At 38.5% G+C, this 22,085-nt stretch overlaps 1 protein-coding gene across 4 annotated transcripts in view; it reads right to left on the bottom strand.

Annotated features, from left to right (window-relative positions):
• Positions 1–22,085, bottom strand: part of LOC135094810 (CD109 antigen-like) — a 113,033-nt gene that overhangs the window by 80,762 nt on the left and 10,186 nt on the right. For 2 of the 4 annotated variants that reach the window (XM_063995212.1, XM_063995214.1), the window contains exon 2: positions 12,682–12,798. The gene's annotated coding sequence lies outside the window, so the exon portion shown is untranslated. Of the gene's footprint in view, positions 1–12,681; positions 12,799–16,183; positions 16,350–22,085 lie in introns of those variants that run through there. The other 2 variants (XM_063995209.1, XM_063995213.1) reach the window with 2 other exon arrangements.

Raw genomic sequence — 22,085 nt, 5'->3', positions numbered from 1 at the left:
AAACAACACTGACCTAAAAAATCATTTCCTTCATGATTCTCAGATAATGGTTCACTCACTTCCCTTAACACACATCAACTTCTTCACTGTTATAGATTTCACTGAGTCACAAAAAAAAATTCAATAACTAGTCAGAGGAAGAGGAAAGAATAAATTAACACACACACACACACACACAGAGGATAAGACAAGGCTTCCATAAATAAATACAAATAAAACTTTCACTGTCTATTAACAAAAGGAAGAGGAAGCACAAATATCTGAATGTGAAGAATTTAATCTCTAATATTGCAGGTGAATAATGAAATGACCTCAGCAAATAGAGGAAGCTGCAAGGAGCCATCAGGCCTACACGTGGCAGTCCCTGTATAAAACGTACCTACCTTTTTTCCACCCATCACCCTTGTATATCAATTTGTCTACTCTTCTTTTAAAGCTTCCTAATGACTCAGCACTAACAACCTATTCACTTGAGGTCATTCCATTCAAACTATCATTCCATCAGAGGGGAATGAAGATGTTAGTGTCACTCCACGAGGAAAAAGTGAAATCTGAGCATAAAAGGGATGAGAAACTAAAAGAGGAAAAAAGAAACATTATCACGGTGACTAGTTTTCAGTTTTCTTTGTAATGTGATACGGTGACTCTTGCTCTAGATGTCACTGGTGTAGCTGTGACTTCCAATTGGTTACTTTAGTTTTCTGTATGTTGTTTATGATATACTTTATTGTTAATGTGGATAGTATTGATGCTGCGACTGTAAGACTAACTGAAAACTATTTAAGAAAGTTTATTATGGCTTGAATTTTTTGTGTCTCTTCTATAACAACGACTTTACTGCAAACACTATTGAAATACGCATTAGTGTAACAAACTATTTACGCAAAAAACAAAAGAAAAAAAGGCAGCTTATAATATCTACCAACTTTACATGCGTTTCTATACAAGCTAACACAACAATGGCCATCATTAAAGCAAATACAATCACTGCTGCTATTATAAAATCAACAAAAAGCAATCCAAAGAAAGATATTTATTACAATGACTTGACTGTTCCGCGGGTCGTGTACATCACAGCACAACAGCGGCCATTACCAAGCCACACACTGCTGCTACAACTACAAACACGACTCTGGTGATAAAATAAAAAAAAAAAAGAAAAACAGCTAATAGAACAGGAAAACTGACTCCACCTTTTTGTATCCACTTGTTTCATAATGCTACAATGATTCCAACTAACTAGATACAAGCTGACGAGCACGAAACTCACAAAAAACGGGAAGAAAATGCGATATCACGGTGACTGAAGCTTTTTTTTTTTATTTTTTTGCCTGTTTATATAATTCGCTGCAACAATTGGTGGTGGTGAAGAAAATGATACAAATGAGGTGTGCACTATGTAAATATGTGATAAGGGATTTGCTTCGTGTGTGTGTGTGTGTGTGTGTGTGTGTGTGTGTGTGAGTAGCTTCTGTTTAGCTTACCAAAAAAATCTCAATCTGTGGACTTCTGACATTCCTACAAAGCAATTCGTTCAACCCTTTCAAATCTAGACAATTTTACCTCTAAATATTCTGTAACTTTTATTTGTATTCTTTTTAAATACTTCTATAGGCTAAAAAAAATAATACACTTTCTCTTTCTCTATGTTCAAGCAATTTTTTTTTCTTACTGTGTTCTGAATGTTAACAATAAAAAAAGGGTTAATGACAGAGAGAGAGAGAGAGAGAGAGAGAGAGAGAGAGAGAGAGAGAGAGAGAGAGAGAGAGAGAGAGAGAGAGAGAGAGAGAGAGAGAGAGTCCTGCTACCTACACTGGACTCTACAAGGTCAAGAACGAAAATAAATAAATAAAATAAATAAATAAAAATCAGATAAACAGAAAAAATAAATCCTTTCCTTTCCCTTTTTCCTCCATTTTCCTTCATTTTCCTTCATTTTCTACTCCTCTCTCTCTCTCTCTCTCTCTCTCTCTCTCTCTCTCTCTCTCTCTCTCTCTCTCTCTCTCTCTCTCTCTCTCTCTCTCTCTCTCTCTCTCTCTCTCTCTCTCAAGTAAGAGTTGATAAGGCACTCCTGTCACACCTTTAATCTCCTCTCAGGTGACAAACAGGTGCGTAAAACTGCAGGTAAGTTAATTAAGATTCATTATCGAGGTAATAGAAGGTATGGCAGGTAATAGAAGGGACAGGTATGCTGGGGGGACGCGGGGGGGCAGGGGGGGGTGGTTATTGTGGTGGTTGGTATGTGTGTTTGTTTGTTTGTTTGTTTGTTTGTTTTTTGTTTGTTTCGTTCTTTCATTTTTTTTTCTTCTTTTTTTTGGTTTTCTTTCCTTTTCTTCTTTTGGTTTTATTCCCTTTCTTTTTTCTTTTTTCTTTTTTTTCTTTCTTTTTCCTTAATTTTCTTTCCTCTTTTCGCTCTTTTCTTTTTCTTCCCTCTTTTCCTTCTTTTTTTACTTCTTTTCTTATATCTTATTTGCTTCTTTTTGACTTTCATTTTCTCTTATTTCTCCTCTTCTGTCCTTTTCATTTCCATTTTTCTCCTACTTTTATTCTAATTTGCTTTTCTCACATTATTTCTACCCGCATTTTCATCTCCATCTTCTTTCTTCTCCTCCTTTTCCTACTCTTTCTTCTAACAATCTCCCCTACACCGTCCCATCACTTCTCCATCACTCAAACATCCATTTCTCATCCATCCTCTATCCCTTCTCCCATCCATGCAATCAATCTTTAATAAATACCAAGAGAAATTATGTTTTTTTCCTGCCACACTCACTGAAAAAAAGTTAAGACTGCCAAACTTTCTCCAGCTTAAGGTTACTAGGGATTCTCAAGTCACTTACGGCTAAAGTCACGATTTTTACACCCCAAGTTGTCATGAGAGAGCAGGGACCTGGCGTGGCACTGGCAAAACATCGACTTGTTTAAATGTTTTGTATTCGTGGGGAGACAAGACTGGGAGGTGGAGTTCTTTAAGTATTGAAACGCTTCTGAAACTTGCTCTCTTTTCTCTCTTATATCTCTCTAATTCTCCCAGTGCATATAGCAAACTTCTTTTTTAATTCAGCTCTTCAATTATACGGTGTTACTCGTTATCTCGCTAATATAAGCATTATTGGGATGCTGCAAGATTTAATTACTTTCTTTTATCTCCTTTAAATCTATCGCTTTCATTCGCTCAGTGGTCAACAAACCTTTTTCATCTTAGCTATATTGTGTTACTCGTTATCTCGCCAAAATAAGCATTCTTGGGATTTTACAAGATTTAATAACTTTTTTCTCTCTTATAAATCTATCGCTTTCATTCGCTCAGTGGTCAACAAACCTTTTTCATCTTAGCTTTATTGTGTTACTCGTTATCTTGCCAAAATAAGCATTCTTGGGATTTTACAAGATTTAATAACTCTTTTTTATCTCCTTTAAATCTATCGCTTTCATTCGCTCAGCAGTCAACAAACCTTTTTCATCTTAGCTATATTGTGTTACTCGTTATCTTGCCAAAAATAAACGTTCTTGGGGTGCTACAAGGAAAACAAGCCGTAATAGTAGTTTGGTTGAAAAAAAAAAAAATCGCCTTGGAAGTTTATAATTGAGAAAGTGAAGGTGTTTTTGTTACCTGCTGGATATGATAAGGTGAAAATATCTTTATGTAGCCAAAATGAAGTTCAGTCAAGATTCTACAGGTAAGAAACGCCGTAACAGTAATGTAAACCAAGATATTTGTCCTTAATTAAAAGTTTACAGGTGAGTTATCTAATTGTCTGATTACAAAGTGACTGAGAAAAAAAGAGGAAAGGAAAGGAAAAAAAAACGAAGAAAAGTGAGAACGAAAGAAAGAAAAGTAAACAAGGAAAGAAGAAAATAAACGAAAGAACGAAATAAAGAAAAAATAAAAGAAGTTAAGCAAGTAACAATCATGTAAACCAAAGATAAAGAAAAAAACACAAGAAAAAAAAAGGACAATGATAAAATACACCAAAAAAATTTACCCCCCACTCCCTCTCTCTTTTTTACCTAAGCACCCAACAACTTTATAATCTTCCAGTACAATCTTTGCTTCTGTATAATTAAACACGTGGGAATATAAGAGATAGCATTTGCGCACCTTTGTACAGTCCCCCCTTTGGTTTGTCCTCATTTCTACAGGTGAAAGTGGACTTATAACACCTGACACTGCACCTGTTTCACTTGTCATTACTGTCTATGCACTTCTTGTTCGTATATTCCTATTATTACTCTCTCTCTCTTTTCTTGCCTCGTCTTATTTTGCCCATTTTCTGCTTCATCGTTTTCTTTCTTTCCGTTTTCTCCTTATCATCCTTTCTCTCTCTCTCTCTTAGTCTGTCTTTCTCTGTTATTTTTTTTTCTTCTTGTAATCTTTAATCGTTTTCTCTCGCTCTCTTCACCTCATTATTCTCAGTTTAATGTCACCTGCTCTCTTCTTCCTCCTTTCTCTTCTTCTTCCTCCGTTATTTCCTTTCTCCTCTTCCTCGTGTCTCCGCTAACAAAGAAAATGCAATATCTTCCTTTATCCTCATCTGTCCCTCCTCCTCCTCCTCTTCCTCGACCCCTTTGCTCCCTCTCATCCTGCCTACCAACAGCTCACATCAGCATTCCTAGGCACCATCGCACTGTGTCCTCCGCATCACGATCATATTCATCACAGTGTAGGCGGTAAAGGAAACACTACACGTCTTTCCCCTTTCACCGTTTCCCTGAGTGAGTTTGGCGCCAGGTAAAAGTGTTCTGTTGCTTGTCCCTTGCATTTTCTGTGACTCAGTTTGTTTATTTGTCTTTTCATTGTTGTTGTTTTCATTTCGTTTTATTCTTCTCTTCCTCTGTGACTCCCCTACCATTATTCCATCTCTCACTGTCTACCACTCTTCTGATAGCTCCCATATCCTACCTGTGGGCCATTAAGATGCTAAGCCACATGTCCCGATAACCCCATAACCTATAAGTATACAGGTGAGAAATACTACTACCTGGGGATTGCTATAAACGAGCACTTGGCAGGGAGGACAGGTAATATTATACTGTTATGTGGCGGCCATATATGGTCTTCAGTTTCTAGGTAGTTTGACAGGTAAGAGATACTATTGATTAATTACACCTGAAGGAAGGGTTAAGGTGTCAGGTAGGTTAGACAGGTGAGTGTTTGTTGTTGTGTTGGTGTGTAAAGGTGAATGTTGTGATGACTACCTGAAGAATATGTTTGAAATCTCTTTACCTATTGATTAGTTGCACCTGAAGGAAGGGTTAAGGCGTCAGGTAGGTAAGACAGGTGAATGTTTGTTGTTGTGTTGGTGTGTACAGGTGAATGTTGTGATGACTACCTGAAGAATATAAGTTTGAAATATCTTTACCTGTTGATTAGTTGAAGGAAGGGTTAAGGCGTCAGGTAGGTAAGACAGGTGAGTGTTTGTTGTTGTGTTAGTGTGTACAGGTGAATGATGTGATTGTAATTCGTTGAGGGATGTAAATAAGTGTTAAATCTTTTACCTCTTGATTAGTTACACCTGAGGGAATGGAATAAAGTGACAGGCAGGTAAGACAGGTGTGTGCTTGTCGTTACGTTAGAATAGTGAAAGTTAAGATCGTAATTGCTTGAGAAATATGCGAAAGTGTTAAACCTTTTTTTACCTGTCCAAAGTAAATTACTATTAGGTTGCCTTATTGGAGTTAACAGGTGAAAGTTGTCATTATAATTGCTTGAGGGGCATGAGTAAGTGTTAAATGGCTCTACCTGGGCAAAAGAGATTACCACCAAGATTCCACATTGCAGTTTACAGGTGAAAGGGTTACTATATTAATTACACTCATATATACAGCGGAATAAACAAGAGCTAAGGAAAAATAAAAAGGCAGGATTCTACAGTTAAGACAAGGCGCAAGAGTACAGTAACCAATGAATACTGTCCTTGGAGGCTAACAGGTGAGAAAGCCAAAGTGCCTTATTACCTGACGAACATGTGAAGGCTCCACACACACTTTTTATGCAAGGGGGGATGTGGCCAAGGATAGAAAAAAAAAATGGAGATGAAAAAAAGAAAATGAATAATCGAAATCCTGAAGACAGTACGAAAATTCTGAAATAGGTATTATGAAGTGGAAAACTCAGGATTTGGTGGAAGTTAATTTATCTAACCTTTCCACATTTGTCCTCCTCAGAGTTTAAAAGATTAAGACACCTGTCCAAACGTTAGATAAATAGAGTTATGTTATATCTGTGTTTAATACCACCACCATCCCACACACTTGTTCAAACGTTAGATAAATAGAGTTATGTTATATCCTGTGTTTAATTACTGCCATCATCCCACACACTTGTCCAAACGTTAGATAAATAGAGTTATGTTATATCTGTGTTTAATACCACCACCATCCCACACACTTGTCCAAACGTTAGATAAATAGAGTTATGTTATATGTGTTTAATACCACCACCATCCCACACACTTGTCCAAACGTTAGATTAATAGAGTTATGTTATATGTGTTTAATACCACCACCATCCCACACACCTGTCCAAACGTTAGATTAATAGAGTTATGTTATATCTGTGTTTAATACCACCACCATCCCACACACTTGTTCAAACGTTAGATAAATAGAGTTATGTTATATCTGTGTTTAATACCACCACCATCCCACACACTTGTCCAAACGTTAGATAAATAGAGTTTTGTTATATCCTGTGTTTAATACCACCATCATCCCACACACTTGTCCAAACCTATACAGAAGATCAGGATTAGTTCAATTAAAGATAAGACAGTAAGTGATAAGTCAAATGAACGCTTAATTATCTGATAAATTTGATTGTAACGCACTGAAAGAACTGTTATGGACTCCCACACTTATGGAAAATAGTTAAATGAGTGTTCTTATTAGTCCACTGGTTAGACAGTTAGTAATGACAGTGAAATGAACGCTAAATTACCTTGTTTGATTTTTATAGTACTAAAGGGACTGTTGTTGACTCTTCCGTGTGTGTGTGTGTGTGTGTGTGTGTGTGTGTGTGTGTGTGTGTGTGTGTGTGTGTGTGTGTGTGTGTGTGTGTGTGTGTGTGTGTGTGTGTGTGTGTGTGTGTGTGTGTGTGTGTGTGTGTGTGTGTGTATGATTTGTGCTCTACAGATTTGATAATTATATGTTTTGTTTATGTAAATGTTTATCTTCACTGTTATCTTCATATGGTTATCTAATGTATATTATGGCATCAAATATCTGCCTTTCTATGTATCTAGCTACTTATTTATCTATCTATCTATCCGTGTATGCATCTACTTATCTCTGTGTGTGTGTGTGTGTGTGTGTGTGTGTGTGTGTGTGTGTGTGTGTGTGTGTCTGGTCCGCTGCTCCCTTCACCTGAATGCTTAATGGAGTATTGGGTTCTCTCATAACCTAACGCAAGAAGCAGTGTGTTCAGGAGACTGGAGCAGCCGCGGAGTTTAATTTGTTTTCTCTCTTATTTTTTCTTATTTTATTTTTATTCTTTTTTTTTTCAAGCCCTGATTTCCTTTCACAGTGAATGAGTTAATCAAAAGTGAAGCCTTATTGGAGTCAGTTAGTCTGGTTTCTCTCTCTCTCTTTCTCTCTCTCTCTCTCTCTCTCTCTCTCTCTCTCTCTCTCTCTCACACACACAGATTGATAAATGAAAAATAAATAGATAAACAGAGACAGACAGACAGACAGACAGACAGATATAGATAGACAGACCACAAAACAAAACCCAATACGGAACTGTAAATAACGACAGCAGAGCCCTCTATATAACAATACCTATCATGATGCGTTAGTCACTTGTAATCTAATAACATTTTATACGAACACTAAACAAACTATTAGTAAAAACAAAAACAGAACTTATTATATGACCAAAAATACCATGAACACACACACACACACACACACACACACACACACACACACACACTCATAGCAGAGATAACCTTGCCCTTTCTCATTTTTTTTTTACTTTTTTTATTTTCTTTTTGCTTTCGGCCTCGCTTACCTGGCAGCTCCCTAATTAGGCTGGCAGGTAAGTCTTCCTCAACACGTCACTTCCTGAGTATATAAATAAAGTGCTATAATCTCTTCCCTTATTTTTGTGACCATAACGGAATCTACGTGAGGCGAAGGGACTTGAAAACTATCGATCTTGTTATCACTTCTTAATCGCTCCTAATCAGTGCTTGCTATTGTGTTTGAGGGATAAAGGAGAAGGGGACAAGGACACACGACAGAAAAGTCCGCATAGTGAAAGTTAATAGCTAAAAAAAATTCACAAGACGTAATGAAAAAGGGAGGGAAAGAAGAAAGAGAAAAAAAAAAAAGAAAAAAAATGTTGGCTGATTGAGTTTTTTCTAAGGTTTCTTGATAAGTATCTTTAGTAGCAGTTCAAGTCAGAGCAAGGTGAGAAAATGCACAGACAGGCGCCATTACCATCTACCAGTGAAAGGAGTAAAAAGAATGAAAATACTGGTAAAACTCTTGCACTAGTGAGGTGGATACATTAGTGACGGAAGAGAAAAAAAAAAAGGATAAAAGAAACAGAAATAAACAAAGATTCACGGTTTACCAGAGAAAGGCATAAAAAAAGAATGAAAATAATGGTAAAGTCTTGCATTAGTGAGGTAGACGGAATAGTACAGGGAAAAAAAAAAGGCAGATATAGAGCGATATTTGCAGATTACCAGTGAAAGGAATGAAAGAATGAAGATACTAATAAACTGTTGCATTAGTGGGGTAGACAGATTAGTAACAAGAGGGAAAAAAAAAAAAAAGAAAAAGACAGAAATTTGCAGAGTTTACAAGTGAAAGGGATGAGAGAATGAACAATGAAAAAAAACAATGAAAACAATGAAAAAAAAAGCAAACAGAAAATACAAAAAGACCACGAAAGACAGAGAACAAAGAGAAAAGGAGAAAGCCAAGCAAATAACAAGTATAGAAGAGAGAGAGAGAGAGAGAGAGAGAGAGAGAGAGAGAGAGAGAGAGAGAGAGAGAGAGAGAGAGAGAGAGAGAGAGAGAGAGAGAGAGAGAGAGAGAGAGAGAGAGAGAGAGAAACCCATGCAAAAAAAAAAAAAACAGAAAAGCAGAAACAAAAAAAATTAGCGACCTTTAGCATCTCAACCACGTCTGCATGAAAAGAGACAAAACAGTTAAATAAATCATCAATAATACGAGTCCTTGCATTGCCAAACTTGCGAATAAAAGAGTGACACCGAGGAACACCTGTAGTATCTAATTAGTGATGTCATTTTCTTCCCCCAGGTGTCCCAACGTCTTAATGTTACGTCAGCGAAGGTCAGAAATGCATATTGAAAACTCCACATCCGGGATCTTTTGCTGCTGGTTTGGTGAGAGAGAGAGAGAGAGAGAGAGAGAGAGAGAGAGAGAGAGAGAGAGAGAGAGAGAGAGAGAGAGAGAGAGAGAGAGAGAGAGAGAGAGAGAGAGAGAGAGAGAGAGAGTAAATGAATGAATGAAGAATATGAATTACGGAAGGGAAAAGGGAAGGAAGGAAGAGAGAAAAGAACAAGTGGAGAAGGAAAGAAAGAAAAGGAGGGGAAGAAAGAAAGAAGGGAAGAGGAAATGATAGAAGGATGTGAAAACGGAGGAAAGAGAAGGAGATGAAGTAAATAAAAATAGAAAAGAAAGAAAGGAGAAAGGAAGGAGAAAGTCAGAAAGATAAACACGTGTAAACAGACAAACAAACAGACAAACAAACAGACAGACAAACAGATAGACAAACAGACATAAATGGACAAATAAAACAGACGAAACAGTGACGATAAATAACTGATAAAGACATACGTAGGTAAACAGATAACATACATACACACGAACACACACACATACAAAAACATACATACATACATACCTTGGCGCCCAGCGAGAATATTATACAGGTAAACAAATACAGGTAAAGAGACATAGGGTGTAAAAGATGAAAGATATACAGATTAAAGAACTTATTGGTGGAGAAATGTACAGTTAAAGGAGTATACAGGTAAGGCCACAGGTAAGGAAGTCAACAGGTATGGGAAATTACAGGTAGAAGAATATACAGGTATGGAAAATTACAGGTAGAAGAATATGCAGGTTAATCATTTAAATTTACATAGCCGATACTGTAAGCAAAGAAAATAAAGCACAAAAAAAACATAATTCAATACTGACTGACTGACTGACTGACTGATTAAATGGCTGACTGACTGATTGGATGGCTGAGTGAGTGACTGATTAACTGATTGGCTGACTCACGGGATGAATGACCGACCAAATGACTGACTGTTGGAAAGCATGACTGACTGACTGACTGACTGACGATAACAATAAAAAAAACACACAAACGCTTAAATTTAACAGGAGAATATGTACATCAATCAATTATTTTCCATTACTGCCTTGTCTTGCTTGTTTGTTTGTCCTCTGTTCACTTTCTAAACAAAACACACGAGCTTGTTACCTCATGACCCAGCCAGAATCAGTATGGATGGAGGTTACATTAATACAACTTTACTCTAATACATCTTGTCTCTTACCTCACGTTACCTGCTGGGATTAATTAACTCATCAACATATTGCATCACCTGTCTAGAGGGTTCATTGCTCTCCACTCATCATCACTGCTCATCTGTTTCAGGTACCATGGTAAAACTTGTAATAGGAAGTTTATTAGTGGAATTCTACTCAATGTTTTCTTTGGTCAGTCAGTGGAGGTAGTACACGCAAGCACTGTCTGTTTCAAGGCACTTATCCTCCAGTTTTAATCGCTCTTGATTCTGTTTGGGGGCTGGTATCTCAATGGGCCTTTGTTTTCTTTTATTTTTTTGTTGCACGCCGCCCCCTTACATAAAAAAGAAATAAAAATAATGATAAAATATCCAAGCACGTCTCATCTCTTATAATAAAGAATATATTTACTTGACATTTAACACAGTCTTCCTTCTTGTCTTATCTCTTCACCACCTTCTGTCTATTCTGCTTCCTTCATCCTTCCACAGTTATCTGCTTCCTTTATCCTCCCACAGTTATTATGTTACTCTTATTCTCCATGTATTACCTATTAAGTGTATGGCATAAACAGATAAACAGGTAGCTAACTAAGTAAACAAAATGGTCACGGTACTGAAAGGGTTAACAGGCAGGAGTAAGTTGCTGGTTCACTAATACTTAACACAGAAAGGCATCCTACCCACACTAACACTTAAAAATAAATAAATTAATAAATAAATAAAGTTAACAGACTACAGTACGGTATTTTTAACCCTTTCCCTGCCATATGCAACAATTCTCGACACTAAAAGCAATGAATGAAATCTTTACAAGCGTCTACAAGAAAGAAAGGAATTGAAAGGATAAGTTTTGCAGTTCCTAGCTAGTATGCTGTGTAGACGTGGCTGTGGAATGCTGTGTAGACGTGGCTGTGGAACAAGAACAAGCGAGTCACGGTGGCTGGTAATACAAGAAAGACGCGTTGAGCAGCAGTGAAAGGGTTACTTCACTGATACCTGACAGACGTACCGACACTCTTGATACACTAATGCATAATACGAGAGACGAACTTGAGATACACTACAGAATTAATTATCTCTCCTTCTGACAGTTATATTCCCCGCACATTCCCCCGGGTGACTAAAAGAGGTAGAGGGGGAGTACAGGAATTCCCCCTCCTGCGTATTGCTATTCCTTCACTGAGGCAATGGGGCAACGTGCTGCGTCCTCCAGGCCGGCCGCCTTTAATGGTTACGCCTGATAATGAGGCCCTTGTGCTTCTCCTGTTGCTGCTACCACCGCGCCTGCTGTTGCTGGTGCTGGTGCTGCTGCTACTACTACTACTACTACTACTACTACTACTACTACTACTACTATTATTACTGCGCTTTTTACGGCATGCATAAAACCTGGGATATAATTAATTACTTGGGTTGCTATTACTTCGTCTACTACTACTAATACTACTACTACTACTAATATTATTGCTGCTACTACTATTTTTGCTGTCCCTTCGCTTCTGTTCCTTTTTATTCGCTTTTTAAGACACGAATAAGCAATAACAGTAATCACAAAATCAGATGTGATAATAATAATAATAATAATAATAATAATAATAATAATAATAATAATAATAACAATAATCCTCAGACATTCAGACAAATTGGAGGAGGAGGGAGCATCGCGTTGAGAGACACCGCCCCCCCCCCGGACATCCAGCAGCGCACTGGTGGACTACACTAACAAACCAGGGCACTCGCTGAATTCGGACAAGGCAGGAGATCTTAAATGCGACCTGAAGAAGAAAAAAAACAAAACTGCTGTGGGCCATGTACATCACCACCAACAAGAATATAAAGAAGACAAGCAACATCCAGTGGGCGGCATCAACAACAGCTGTATGCGTCCCACGGGTCAGAGGCAGATGACAACGCACGCACCAGCCAATCAGCGGGCGGCCACCAACATCGCGCCACGCTCTCTCTAGCCTAATACAGCTTGAGTCGTGACCGGAGCTTCCTCAGTTCCCTTGAAGAAGCCTTGAGCGAAACCGGTCGAGAAATGAACTTAATCCCCGTTCCTGTGTTTCTCTCACCTAATAATGATGATAACACGAAGAACAAGAACAAAAGGACTAAGAAGAAGAAGAGATGGTACAAAATAACCACAACAACAACTACTCACCCTTAGGCCGAGTTTCCATGTTGGCAGTCAGTGTGTGGGCGCCATCACGTGTGGGTTGCCAGCTGCAGTGGTGTGGTGCCTTGTCATCACCATCACCACCACTCTGTCCCACTCTATCTGCGGTCAGAGAAAGTTTACTGATTGGTTGATTGACTGGCTGAGTGACTGACGGATTGGCTGGCTAGGTGACTGGATTAAAGGTGATCTGGGTGATTGATTTGCTGATTGGCTGATTGGTTAATGATTGGCTAGGTAACTAATCGGCTTAACTGACTGACTGACTGACTGACTCATTACTATTTAAAGTACATCCATAACAGGTAGTGGTAATCATCATCACTTCATTTCGTAACTCTAACTGGGAAAAGACTGAAAAAGACAAAAAGAAAGACGAACAAAGAAAGAGAGGAACCAATAAGGATACCAGAAAATAAATGACGTTATTTCAAAAGTTACTGGTAATAAATGTAATGCAATGGCGGATTAATAAATGAAAGGAAGGGCAAAGAAATAGGACAATGAAGAGAGGAAGAGACGAAATGGGAAAAAATATATATAAGCACAAGAAGAAATAAGCAAAAAGTGAAGAAAGAAGGAAGAAAGGAAGAAAGAAAAAAAAAAAAAGGGCCATAACTAGAGAGAAAGACGAAGGAGAGAAAACAAACAAACAAACAAGCACAGGAAGAAATAAACAAAAATGCAAGAAAGACAGACAGAAAGAAAGGAATAAAGGAAGAAAGAAAACAAAAGAAAGGCAAAAAAGAAAAGAAAAAGCTGTAAGAAAGAAACGAAGAAATAAAAGAAAGACAGAAAGCGAAAATAAAAGAAAGAAAATGTAGGGGAGACTGGAAGAACAACAAATAAAAGAGAATAACAAAGAAAATAGAATAAAAGGTAGAAAGCAAAAGAAAAAGACGATAAATAAACAACAATACAGGTGCAAAAAATCATTAAGGTGAACGTGACTTGATATTTTATCGTAAAGGTAAATATTTGGCGTTTCGTGTCAACAAATGTACGGTAATTTAATAGGAAGAGTACGATGCGTCTTGTGTACATGTGTTAGCCATTACAGTTAGCATATTTTCATGTTTTCTATAGCAGGTATGTATTTTTTTTTCTTGTTTTCGTATTTCTTTATAACGAGACACGAATAAATGAGTAATAATATGTGGGTTTTTCAGAGTATTTATACATCAGATATTTTCTTGTTTTCTTTTTTTTTCTGTACCATACATATTTTTTTCTTATCGTCGTATTTATTTAGAGAAGGACACGAACAAATGACAAATTACAGGTATTTCCAAGTATTTCCACATCAGACGTCTTCTTCTTCTTTTCTTTTTATTTATTTATTTTTTTTTCAATCGTTGCACCTTCTAAGAGAACCACGCGAACGAAACAAGATTCAAGAACAACCCAGCTTTTTTATTTACTCGTCTGATCACTCCTGTGTCCTCACCTGCCTGGAATACCCACACACTTAATGACACGAAAACAATACAACAATGAGATTTAACAGATAAACAGGAGTAAACAAGCTAGAATGTTAGAATCAGGTAAATGTTAACTCGTAAACGAAGATAAAAACAAGTAGAGCATGTGTCAAGATTGCTAAATGTTTGAGGTTACGAGAGGACAAACCAGTGATATAATGTCACTTATAAATAAACACGGTAGTAATGTTGAAATAAGTATTGAAGAAGGTAATTAGGGTAGACTATAAAACAAGCAGTGAATTAGTCAGGATTGCTTAATATTTGAGGTTACGAGAGGACAAACCAGTGATATAATGCCACTTGTAAACATAAATAAACACGGTAATAATGTTAAAATAAGTCTTAAAGAAAATTAACGTATATAAACTACAAAACAAGCAGTGAATTAGTCGGGATTGCTAAAAAAAACTGAGATTATGAGAAGACAAAGCAGTGCACGCATCAGCAAACACGCCACCAATGCAATACAATACAGATAGTCTTAGAAAGGTAAACACAAACTATTAAACTAAGATAACAACAAGGATTAATGCGTGCTAGGATTACTAAAGTCTTGAGGATACGAGAGAACAAGACAGTGATGCGCTACCACAAGTAAACATCAACAAACACACTAGCAATGTTCAAATCAGTCTTTAAAACGCCAAATAAACTGGAAAAAACGAAGATAAACAAAAAAACAACAATTAAAGCGTGCTAAGATTACTAATACCTTAATTACAACAGCACAACAAAATAATACAATCCCACAAGTAAACATCAACAAACACGCTAGCAATGTCAGAATCAGCCTTTAAAACGGTGAATATAAACCGGGAAACAAGAGATAAAACAAACAATGCATAGACGTGTGACAGGACTGCTAAGGGCTTGAGGGCACGAGAGGACAAGACAGTGACGCCACGTGTAAACATCAGTCTGGAATTCGAGGCACACGAGTTAGCACAAGTGAGGAATTAAATAATGTTCTTCCCTTGTCATCACGCCATCCCCTGTGCAGTCTGAAGAGGAGACAGGGAGGAGGGAGAGAAAGAGAGAGAGAGAGAGAGAAGAGAGGGAAAAACAAGAAGCACATGGAACGGGGAGAGACAGGGAGGAGAGAGAGAGAGAGATGAAGAGAGGCAAGAACAAGAAGCACATGGAACAGGGAGAGACAGGGAGGGAAAGAGACAGAGAAGAGAGGCAAGAACAAGAAGCACATGTAACAGGGAGAGACAGGGAGGAGGGAGAGAAAGAGAGAAGAGAGGCAAGAACAAGAAGCACATGGAACAGGGAGAGACAGGGAGGAGGGAAAGAGACAGAGAAGAGAGGCAAGAACAAGATGCACATGGAACAGGGAGAGACAGGGAGAAGTGAGAGAAATGGAAAAGAGAGGCAAGAACAAGAAGCACATGGAACAGGGAGAGACAGGGAGAAGTGAGAGAAATGGAGAAGAGAGGCAAGAACAAGAAGCACATGGAACAGGGAGAGACAGGGAGGAGTGAGAGAGATGGAGAGGCAAGAACAAGAAGCACATGGAACAGGGAGACACAGGGAGGAGAGAAAGACACACAGAAGAGAAGGAACAAGAAGAAGCACATGGGATAGGAAGAGACAAGGAGAGAAACAGAAGCGAGGCAGAGAGAACAAAGAGAGGGACGTGATGAAGGGAGAGGCAGGAGACGAGGAGAGACAGGGAGAAGAGAAGCAGGGAGAACAAGAAGTTTATGGAGCAGAGACAGACAGGGACGAGGAGGGACAGAGGGAAAGGAGAGCCGGCAACAAGAAGCACAGGGGGCAAGGACAGACAGGGAGAAGCAGGGAGAGGCAGGGAGGGTGAAGGTGAGACAATCTTTTCCTATGAAACTTATGTTATAGAAGGCGATTGAAAGGTATGGGAATCGTGGACACACACACACACACACACACACACAGGAACAGGAAACAAGATAAAAATTCTAATAGACTTCAGTTCGAATCCGGAAAAGAACCAGTCATTCTCTTACGAACAATTATTTACTTACATTCTTATGCGATTTTTATTTGTGTAGTGAACGAAGTAAACTATATATAGCGAGAGTAAACTAGAGGAACCTTGCTGCTCAGGCTTCATTCAGCTTAACACCAGGTCACGTACGGGAGAGGACAGCTGGAGACACACTGGCCCGGTCACTACCCAAGCAAGAGGTCCAGGCAACACACACGAGTAGACACGATGAATCAAACGAACCACTCATGAAACCTTTAGAACTGCTTATGTGAATCAAACGAAGCGGTGTCATGAAACAATTGGAACTACTTATATGAATCAAACGAAGCAGTATCATGAAACAATTCGAACTACTTATATGAATCAAATGAAGCGGTGTCATGAAACAATTCGAACAACTTATATGAATCAAATGAAGCAGTGTCATGAAACAATTCGAACTACTTATATGAATCAAATGAAGCAGTGTCATGAAACAATTGGAACTACTTATATGAATCAAATGAAGCAGCGTCATGAAACAATTGGAACTACTTATATGAATCAAACGAAGCAGCGTCATGAAACAATTGGAACTACTTATATGAATCAAACGAAGCAGCGTCATGAAACAATTGGAACTACTTATATGAATCAAACGAAGCAGCGTCATGAAACAATTGGAACTACTTATATGAATCAAACGAAGCAGCGTCATGAAACAATTGGAACTACTTATATGAATCAAACGAAGCAGCGTCATGAAACAATTGGAACTACTTATATGAATCAAACGAAGCAGCGTCATGAAACAATTGGAACTACTTATATGAATCAAACGAAGCAGCGTCATGAAACAATTGGAACTACTTATATGAATCAAACGAAGCAGTGTCATGAGATAATTCGAAATATTTATACGAATCAAACGAAGCAGCGTCATGAAATAATTTATACATTTGCAAATTCCCTCCTTTATTTTTTTTCCTGAAACAACTGTACTTTGTTCTTTGTTGCCTCCTCCTCCTCCTCCTCCTCTTCCTCCTCCTCCAGGGATAGGAAAACTTTGGCAGGCGTGACACTCAGCATGTTTTCCCCCAAGAGGAAATTTCCATGTGAAAGGACAAACAAACGAACGAAAGTGCGCAAGAAAGAAAGAAGGAAAGAAAGACAAACAAAAAAAAGAAAAAACACGAACAGTAAAAAAAAAAATAACGAGCAAAAGAAAGAAAAATAAAGAAAAAGAACAAATATAAAAAAAAAGAAAGAAAAGACAGACGCGCAGAAAAAAAAATGGTAAAAGAAACAAAATCAGCGGAACCATTACGTAACAAGACTACCTGCCAATCCTTAACGAGCCAATTCATTAGTAAACCAGGCGTGGGAGATCTGATGACATTACCACACCAACCTGGCAACTCCATGTAAACACGACAAGAATACACTTCAAAATGACCTCCATGTGTATGAATGCACGTGTGTGTGTGTGTGTGTGTGTGTATGTGTGTGTGTGTGCGGTATTGAATATCACGCGCAGGAATCGTGTACGTGCGTGTGTGTGTGTGTACGTGGTAATGATTGCAAACATCTATGTCGGTCAATCTGCACATGTGACCTTTTTAGAGCCACAGTCAGGCACACGGGGCGCGTCTGAAACGAGCAGCATGTCAGGGTGTAAAAGTTGGGGCGTGGCAGGACATCAAGTGTGTCAGGGTGTATCACTGTGTAGAGTGTGTCATGGGCAAGGTCAGGGGGATACGTAGGTGAGGGAGTGGGGGGAGGGAAAGGTGAGAGGGTGTCATGAGTGGTAGGGTGGGGGTGGGAGTCAAGGTGATGGGGGTGAGGAGGGGTGATGATTAAGGGTAAAAGATGAGGAAGGGTTTGTGTGGAGCGGAGAATGAAGGAAGGGTGGTGGTGTGTGTGTGTGTGTGTGTGTGTGTGTGTGTGTGTGTGTGTGTGTGTGTGTACTACTACGTGTTTAGCTTGTGATCGCCGGAGTCCTTCCTGTAAAGGTTAAGGACGTTATGGCAAAGTCTTGTAAGGATGACAAATGTGTAAATATAGAAGGAAGGAAGGAAGGAAGATAGGTAGAAAGGAAGGAAGGAAGGAAGGAAGGAAGGAAGGAAGGAAGGAAGGAAGGAAGGAAGGAAGGAAGGAAGGAAGGAAGGAAGGAAGGAAGGAAGCTAAGAAGGAAGGAAGAAAGCTAGGAAGGAAGCAAGGAAGAAAGGAAGGAAATATCAAACAAAAAGGAAAAAAAAAAACAAAGACAAAAAGAAAATCGCAACAACTTCTACCACACCTTGCTAAACTAAGACTAAAACCACGAAAACATCCACGAAAACCCCCAGTGAACTTCCACCAGCCACCGGAACTCGTTGAACCATCCCCGGAATCATGAAAACACCCTTGGGAACTCCGATAACTTCCTACTGAAATTAATCGAGATGAGACACGGAATCAGAAGAGGAGGAGGAGAGAGATCTATAGCAGCTGTGAGAGAAAACAGGTAACTGGAGGATGTGATAGAGGAAACAGAAGACACAGCGTATTGGAGAAGGGTGATCCGCTGTGGAGACGCTTAATGGAAGGAGCCGAAAGGAGCGGACACTAAATTTATCCAAGTATACGAACTGAAGGAAGAAAATGTTAACTGTATGTATGTAAATCTCAAGACGAGGATGGATAAATATAAAAATGAGAACAAAAGATGCTAATTTTCAAGTGTAGAATAACTGGTCTTTCGCAATCTTTCTTTCTCATGTCAAGTTACACATACACATACACACACACACACCTTATCCCAGGGCCGGTAACTGCTCCCTAATCACATAAAATCCCTTACTATCTCAGCGGGGCGCGAACCACAGCCTTCTAAGTGACAGACGAGGCTGGTACCTTTAAGCCAGCAAACAGGAACAGGTCGTCTTACCATTTACTTAACACTTACACTGAAATATACAATTCACGCTACTAAATGCAATGTATGGAATATTTATAAACACCCAGAAGAAAGGAAGGGATGAAAAATAATACGATTTGCAATTCCCAGCCTGTATAATGCTTGAAAGAGTAGAAGGAGAAGAATCAGGAAGAACATTCTAAAACACGAAGACTACAGTATATTAACCTATCACTAAACACCCACAAGAAAGAAAGGGATGAAAAAAAATACGCTTTGCAATTTCTAACCTGTATAATGCTTGAAAGAGTAGGAGAAGGCAAAACACTCTAAAACACAGACTACAATATATTAACCAGTCACTATAACCAGAAAAAAAAAAAACATAAAAAAAATCAAATAACTCCCACGATTAGAGGCAAATGTACCTAATAACAGTGAAAGGGTTAAGCCTCACACACGCAGGGACATTCACTTACTTGTTTACTTGTTTACTTGTTTATATTTCCTGCTCATCTGGTCCCACTCCCCCGAAGCGCAAAACATGACAATTCTTCAGTGACACATTAGCCAACACGCCACTCATGCACACGCCTCAATACACTCAGCTCTTAATTATTTCCCAGCCATCACGAGCCGCCACCAGTGACACACCACACTTCCCACACTGTTTACCGCACGTTACCCTGGCAACAGTGGCGGAGGGGGCACCACAGCAAGGCCACAAGACACCCACTGCTGCAGGAACGTTGAAGAAGTGAAGTCAGTTTACGTTATGGTATTATTGACTGTTCTTTAATATTTTGCTATCGTGTTTTTCGTAGAAGTTATTTGAGTTTTTGAAGTGTTTTTTTTTTTTTTTCTGGTTATACTGATGGTTAATATATTGTAGTGTTGGTGATTTAAAGTGTTTTTCTTGAGTCTAGTGATAGTTTAACTGGCTCGACAGGAAGGTATTAGAGTTTTCAATGGTTTTTCATGATTCTAGTGATAAGATGACAGGCTGTAGTAAAAGTTTGGGGGAGGATTTTTTTTTTTTTTTTTTTTAATGATTGTAATGGTAACAGGCTCAGAAGTAATTTGGTGTTTTAAAGGGTGTTTTCATGATTATTTTGATAGTTTAACAAGCTTTTTATTGAAGTTATTGGGATTTGCAAGGATTTTTTTTTTTTTTGTGATCATATTGAGTAGTTAACAAATTACAGTGAGAATTACCTGGATTTTCAATGGTGTTTTCATGATTGGTGAAAATTTAACAGGCTCTGGGGGAAGTTACTAAGATTTTCAAGGGTGTTTGCATGAGTCCAGTGGCAGTTTATTAAGAATTCTGCATCACTTATGGAAGAACACACCCTGAGAACATTACCAATCGTCTGTATAGCCTTTGGGAGGGACCTGACGGGGGAACAAAACGTTGAGGAATATTTACAAATGCCCCGGCCAGATTCTAATGACTCTACTGCAGCTAAGAGAAATATTTGGGGTGTTCCTAATTCCTGGTGACTTTACTGCAGCTGAGACAGAAATATTGAGAGCGTTTTTTAATTTTTACAACAGCGAAGGATATAAAGTCTGGTAACGTACGATAATTTGAAAGACTCCTGACTGTTCTTTGTGCATATAAGTGGGTAATTGTATCGTGGTTAGGAGATTAAGAAAAGGAGTTTGTAAAGGTCTTAATTCTTACAACAACGAAGAAGAATAATGAAGTATAAATTTGAAAGAACATAAGAACATAAGAAATAAGGGAAGCTGCAAGAAGCGACCAGGCTTACACGTGGCAGTCCTTGTATGAAACACACCTACCTATTTCCATCTGTTATCCCCATCCATAAACTTGTCTAATCTTCTCTTAAAGCTCTCTAGTGTCCTAGCACTGACTACATGATTACTGAGTCCGTTCCACTCATCTACCACTCTATTTGAGAACCAATTTTTTTCCTATCTCCTTCCTAAACCTAAATTTATTAAGCTTGAACCCGTTATTTCTTGTTCTACCCAGGTTGCTGATCTTAAGAATTTTGCTTACATCTCCCTTGTTATAACCCTTATACCACTTAAAGACTTCTATCAGGTCCCCTCTTAACCTACGTCTCTCTAGAGAATGTAAATTTAACAGCTTCAACCTCGCCTCGTAAGGAATACTCCTCATCCCCTGTATCCTTTTAGTCATTCTCCTCTGTACTGATTCTAATAGACCTAGAGTAGACCTAGAATAGAAAGGCTCGAAATGCTGCTTATTATCATTTTTATAAGTGATTTAGTTGTATAGTGATTAGGAGTATAAAGAAAGGAGAGTAGGTGGAAAATAATGAGTGGGTTTGAACGACTCAGTATGATGATGACTATGGCTTGCGTGTGTCAATAATGAAAGTGATAGTGAAAATAAAGGAAGATCAGCTATAGAGAAGATAACAGAGAAAAATATTACACAAAAACAAATAAACAAATAACTTGAAATGTTCACCTAATTAAGATCCATCTAAAGAAACAATAACAATAACTACTGCTATTACTACAAGATGAGACACAACAACAACAACAACAACAACAACTACTACTACTACTACTACTACTACTACTACTACTACTACTAGATGAGTCAGCCCATCGACCTCATCAGTGAATGCAACACAAATAAGGAAGAAGAAAGAAGAAGAAAAAAAAGACGAAAGAAAAAAAGGAGAAAAAAACAAGACAATCTGACATTAACTAGAGGCAAACAAGCAATTACGTAAGACTAGAGCAAGCGTCTCTCTCTCTCTCTCTCTCTCTCTCTCTCTCTCTCTCTCTCTCTCTCTCTCTCTCTCTTGCACTCACACACAAAAAAACACAATATATAGTTTAAGCATCAACTTTTTTGCATATCTTAACTCTCTCTCTCTCTCTCTCTCTCTCTCTCTCTCTCTCTCTCTCTCTCTCTCTCTCTCTCTCTCTCTCTCTCTGTGGTATTCATCATCCAGGAGGACATGCCTTGCCTTCCTGCTGTGTGAGTCGGGGAGAGGAAGGCCGAGGGGAGAGGGAGAAGCGGGGAGAGGTGAGGGAGGAGCGAGGGAGA

Source organism: Scylla paramamosain, chromosome 46 (genome assembly GCF_035594125.1).
Source record: "Scylla paramamosain isolate STU-SP2022 chromosome 46, ASM3559412v1, whole genome shotgun sequence".
Lineage (NCBI taxonomy): Eukaryota > Metazoa > Arthropoda > Malacostraca > Decapoda > Portunidae > Scylla > Scylla paramamosain.
Note: the sequence above shows the minus strand (reverse complement) of the source record. Positions and strands in the feature narration are given on the sequence as shown.